Below are 5952 nucleotides of genomic sequence, written 5' to 3'. Positions count from 1 at the left end.
AACTCCTGGACCTGGGATTCATCAGACCCAGCGTCTCGCCATGGGGAGCACCTGTACTGTTCGTCAAGAAGAAAGACGGGACCATGAGGATGTGTGTGGACTACCGAGAGCTTAACAAGCTGACTCTCAAGAACAAGTATCCCTTACCCAGAATCGACGATTTGCTTGACCAGCTCAAAGGAGCTAGCGTATTTTCTAAGATGGATCTGAAGTCGGGATACCATCAGCTGAAGATTAAACCAGCGGATGTGCCCAAGACGGCCTTCCGAACCAGATATGGTCACTATGAGTTTACGGTGGTGCCGTTTGGACTAACGAATGCACCGGCAGTGTTCATGGACCTGATGAACCGCGTTTTTCATCCTTACCTCGACAAGTTTATCCTAGTTTTTATTGACGATGTGCTGATATACTCTAAGAATAGGAAGGAACATGAGGAGCATTTAAGGACTGCTCTAGAGACGCTTCGGGCGGAGAAGTTGTATGCCAAATTCAGCAAGTGCGAATTTTGGCTCAATGAGGTGAATTTTCTTGGACATATTGTGACAGCGGAAGGGATCCGAGTGGACCCTGCAAAAGTGGAGGCGGTACGAAGTTGGAAGGTACCAACTACGCCCAACGAGATCCGAAGCTTCTTAGGACTGGCAGGCTACTATAGAAGATTCATTGAAGGATTCTCGAAGATTGCACGGCCGATGACTCAGCAACTCAAGAAGGGAACCAAGGTCTCATGGTCTCCTGAGTGCGAGGCGAGTTTTCAGCTGTTAAAGGAGAAATTGACCAGCGCACCCGTACTAGCAGTCCTAGAGCCAGGGACGGACTACGTTGTCTATACGGATGCCTCCAAGAGCGGACTTGGATGTGTGTTGATGCAGAACGGGAAGGTGATTGCTTATGCATCACGGCAACTCAGGCCACACGAGCTCAACTACCCAACACACGACCTAGAACTGGCGGCAGTGGTCCACGCCTTGAAAATTTGGAGACACCACCTATATGGAGTTAGGTGTGAAATTTTCACGGACCACAAGAGTCTCAAGTACTTCTTCGAGCAAAAGGATTTGAATATGCGACAGAGGAGATGGCTCGAATTAGTAAAAGACTATGACTGCGGCATAAATTACCACCCAGGCAAGGCCAACGTTGTGGCAGACACGTTGAGCCGGAAGACTCAGCACCAAGTGGCAGTCCTGTTCACTCAGGAAGAGGCATTGCTGCGAGAATTCGATAGAATGAGTTTAGAAATGGTGCGAGCACCCGAAACTGTAGAAGGCATAATTTCTACTCTAGTAGTTATTCCCGATTTGAGAGGCAGAATCATCGAGGCCCAGAGACGGGACGAAACTTTAGAGAAGTTGCGCCTAAAAGTGAGAACGGGCGAACAAAAGAACTACCAGGAGGAGGCAGATAACGCCCTCACATTCGAAGGGAGATTGTGTGTGCCGAACCAGGAAGGGCTCAGGAACGAGATAATGAGCGAGGCGCACGACACTCCATACACCGCCCACCCAGGAAGTACAAAGATGTATCAAGACTTGAAGAAGAAGTTCTGGTGGGACGGTATGAAGAGAGATATAGCATCTTTCGTTGAGAGGTGTCTTGCCTGTCAACAAGTGAAGGCACTACACCAACGACCTTATGGAAGGCTGCAGCCATTGGAAATTCCCGAGTGGAAGTGGGAACACATAGCTATGGATTTCGTTACGGGATTGCCGAAATCTCAAAAAGGAAATACTGCAATCAGGTTGATAGTGGACCGTCTCAGTAAGAGCGCCCATTTTGTACCGATACCTATCACATACGGGTCGGAGAAGCTAGCCCAGTTGTATGTGAAGGAGATCATTCGCCTGCACGGCATACCAGCGACGATTACGTCAGACAGAGATGCTAAATTCACGTCCAGATTTTGGAAGAGCCTACAAAAAGAGCTAGGGACGCAGCTGAATTTTAGCACTGCTTTTCATCCACAGACCGACGGACAGTCGGAGAGAACGATTCAAACACTAGAGGACATGCTAAGGGCAGTAGTGCTCGATAGAGGGAGCAATTGGGAACAAGTACTGCCGCTAATAGAGTTTGCCTATAACAATAGCTACCAGGCAACGATTGATATGGCTCCGTACGAAGCTCTGTACGGAAGAAAGTGTAGATCACCCCTCTATTGGGATGAGGTTGGTGAGAGGAAAATTCTGGGCCCAGATGCGGTCGAAGAGATGATAGAAGTTGTTAGAAAGATCCGAGAGAGGATCAAGGAGGCTCAGGACAGACAGAAGTCCTATGCAGATCTTCGGCGGACGGATTTGCAGTTTACTGTAGGAGATAAAGTTTTCTTGAAAATATCGCCCTCGAAAGGGATCACCAGATTTGGAGTCAAGGGAAAACTCCGACCCCGCTATATAGGACAGTATGAGATTTTGGAAGCGGTCGGACCAGTAGCTTATCGATTGGCGCTACCGCCAAGCTTTGGAAACGTTCACAACGTGTTCCATGTATCCCAGCTAAGGAAGTATGTGTTCGATCCGAAGCACGTGATTCACCAAGAAGAGATGATAATTAATCCGGATCTGAGCTATGAGGAAAAGCCTAAGAAAATTTTGGATAGAAAAGTGCAACAATTGAGGAATAAGTCTATCACTTCGGTGAAAGTACTGTGGGAGCACCACGGGCAAGAAGAAGCCACGTGGGAGTTGGAAAATAAGATTAAGGAACGTTACCCCGAACTTTTCGAGTAGAGCTGCACAAATTTCGGGACGAAATTTCTTATAAGGAGGGTGGAATGTGACGCCCCGGAAATTTCGATCCTTTCTTTCGAGATAAATCGGATTTATTAGCTTAATTAATTTCTCTTAGAAGTTGTGTAATCGTACCTTTCCTCGTTGTTTTCGACTTTGGAGTAATTTAAGTATGTTTCGTGGAAGGAATAAAGTGCAAGGAAATTTTGTGTCAAGGATAAAAGTAAAGCTATGCTTTTATTAGATAAATAATTGAGGAACAAATTACACAAGAATGTTGGAGATACATCTAGCACATGTTACATATGTGAGGGTGACACACACACCTTCTCTACACCATTATCCTACACTAGTGAGCAAGTTGGAAGCTAGCTATTTTGGTGATGGAGCCAAAGGATCTCTAGAGGAGCATCTTCTTTCTTTCCCCCTCAATCTCCTTCTCGATTTTCAGCCCATAAGGCTCCAAATTTCCAGCCTTGTACCTGCAATATTAACACCAAAGAGGGTATTAGAAGATGACTCACAAGTAAAGAGAGAGGGAAGCACAAGCTAAATAAAGAGATGGAGCATTTAGTGATAATGTAGCTAAGTAAGCTACAAAGTATAGCATGAGGTGAGAAAATCTTGATCACCATCTCCTCTAACATCAAAAGGGAGTCGAGACAAAGGGGCATTGGAGAGCGAGCTCCTACACAAGCCCAAAAATAGAGGATGAGACAAACTCTCATCTCCCCGTCGATCGAGGCCGAGAAATCAGCCAAGAGAATCAGCCACAATCACCAAAACGGCAAGAATCTCACAATCATCAAGCTCGAAAGTAAGAGAGCTAACAAGCCCAAAATAGGAGTCTTTGACTCCAAGTCTCAAGCCTAGCTTTCAATAGCTTAGCACCATATAAGCAACCTCTCCTCACCTCCTCCACCACCACATTCCATCACCACAAATTCTGCAACACCAAACGCGAAGAGCAGCGAGGGAGGAGGGAGAGGGCAGCGAGTGGTGACGGCAAGGACAGCCACCACCGATACAAGTTCAGCAAGTGAGGTAAACAACCTCAACACCCATCTCCATCGCATCATGTAGAACAACGAATGGCTAGAAACAAGAACTTAGAATTTCCATAGGATCCTCGCAGCAAGGATAAAACAATAACAACCATGTAACACTAAGTTGAAGCTCAAGAGCTTAGAGCTATGCAAATTAGAGATAGCCGCGTGATAACCCCCCCCCCCCCCCCCTCCATATGAATTCAGTAGCATAATCTCATAAGCAAGAGCGTAACAAGGTTTCAATTTGAGCAATATATCACCATAAGCCACACAAGACCCCAATAGAGAATTTCCTTTCCAAGAATAAGCTGCTGCCATAACTCGAAAGAAAAAGAGTAAGGGGTAGGGGGGGAGAAGACTTAGCTTAGGCGGAGGGGTGACCGGGCGACGGCGAGCGTCGACGGAGCCGAAGAACCTCCGCGGAGAAGCTGCGGATCACGGCGGCAGCAGGGGCGAGGCAGCCGGCGACGGCGGGACTCCGAAAACCTCCGCGGAGCAGCTGCAGGTCGCGGCTGAGAGAGGGAGAAGGAGGCGATGCCTCCTCTCTGCCGCTAGGTTCGCCAAGGACGCCGGCGCTGGACGGAGAGCGCTCGTCGGAGGACGCCGACGGCGAGCGATGTCGGCGGCGGTGCGGTGAGGCCGCCGAGCGAGAGGGAGAAGCCGACGAAGGGAGAGGCGACGCCTTCTCCCTAACCGGGACTTCACCGAATGTAGAACCGGCGGAGTCAAGGCCGCCGAGGAGGAGCAGCCGCGAGATCGGAGCAGCGGCGGGCGCGAGGAGAAGACGCCGCCGGGTGCTTTGATTTGATTTCAATTTAGGGATTTTGAAATTGATTTAGGGATTTGATTTGGAGTTAGGAGATGAAAGAAAAAAAAAAAGGTTTTAGGGGAAGAAGGAGAGAGCTCCGGCGACGCCGGAGATGGCGATCGCCGAAAAGGTCGTGAGTAAGGGGCGGGGGCGGCTGAATTTCCGCCGATAGAAGAAAAGAGGGAAGGAGGTGAAATGCCTTGAGTTCTGAGTATTTTGATGAAGGAATATTGAGAAGTGCCGATAGCACTTAAGGAGAATTGGGTTGGTGCCTTATTTCTTTTAATTGGGCCTCCCATTATTTTAGTTGAGTTGTTTAGTGGACCAAGAGAATTATAGTTGGGCTAAGTCCCATTTAATGGAACAAATGGATAAGTGGGCCACTTGAATTGTTATAATTAATTGAGTGCAGTGCGCTTTGGGCCAAGATTTAAATTATGAGAAGTTGGAATTATTTAAGAATTGAGATGGAGCTCAATTAATTAATTCCCGAATGATTTACTAAGTTTCCAAATATGGAAAAAAATAGAGTTGGAGCTCGAAGGTTGAGGAATAAATTCTCAAATAATTTATTTAGAGTCCGGAAAAATAAAGTAGTAAAGTGGGAGACGCGAAAGCCGACCGGCGTCCCCCCGCGACGCCATGGGCGGCCTTAAGAAAAATCCGAAGAAAAGGATTTAAGAAGATACTTTCCAAGAATTTCCTATTCTTGTTAATAAGTGCCCGAATATTTGAGTTAGAGAAAACAGAATTTCTCCAAGTTAATAAAGAGAATAAACAAACTCTGCAGAGTAGTAAAGCTGAGGTAGGATTTAGAAAAAAATCCTATAGGCCGAGACTGAGATGTAAGTGCTATCCAATAGGATGCATGCATTCTTTTTAGAGAGAAATAATCCAAGTATTAATTAGCGTGCTACGCTATTTATTTTCAAGGGGTAAATTGCTCAAGGGCGAGTGAAGCCAAAGCTAGTAATTGAGTTGAGACATAAGCATATCAGGTGGGCTTTCTTTTAATATCCAGCACTATAGTGTGGATATAAAGCAAATACTTTGAAGTTATGAAAAATCATTTTTTCTCAAAATGAAGCAGTGATTATTTTTAAGTTGTTGTCATGCCATAAAATATTTGTTTTGAGGCCTATCTGTTGAGGTTGTAGCCTGTGGGGTATGGCGATGCCAAACCTAGTTTAACGAATTCGGTTCCCAATAGGACCGCAAATCCTATTCGGAATAATGTGCACGAGAGCCGTGAGCCATCAGCTGTTGGCCGGCGATGTGTCCGCTGAAGGTGGCCACCTTCACGGTACACGATTCACAGATATGGTAGAAATTTTGAAAGAACTTAGACTGCAGTCAGACTTTT

The 5952-nt window shown here is 46.5% G+C and overlaps 1 long non-coding RNA gene across 1 annotated transcript; it reads right to left on the bottom strand.

The window, feature by feature from the left end:
* Positions 1-2950: 2950 nt before the first annotated feature.
* Positions 2951-4828, bottom strand: LOC148926908 (uncharacterized). The gene is made up of 2 exons (XR_016130335.1): positions 4141-4828; positions 2951-3214 (listed from the first exon to the last, which is right to left on the bottom strand). It is a non-coding gene; the product is annotated as an uncharacterized LOC148926908 (long non-coding RNA).
* Positions 4829-5952: the final 1124 nt, after the last annotated feature.

The sequence above is a fragment of the Salvia hispanica genome, chromosome 5, assembly GCF_029641045.1.
Source record: "Salvia hispanica isolate PSC_SH4W2 chromosome 5, Shi_PSC_v1, whole genome shotgun sequence".
Taxonomy (NCBI): Eukaryota; Viridiplantae; Streptophyta; class Magnoliopsida; order Lamiales; family Lamiaceae; genus Salvia; species Salvia hispanica.
This window is presented reverse-complemented; position numbering and strand designations above follow the sequence as displayed.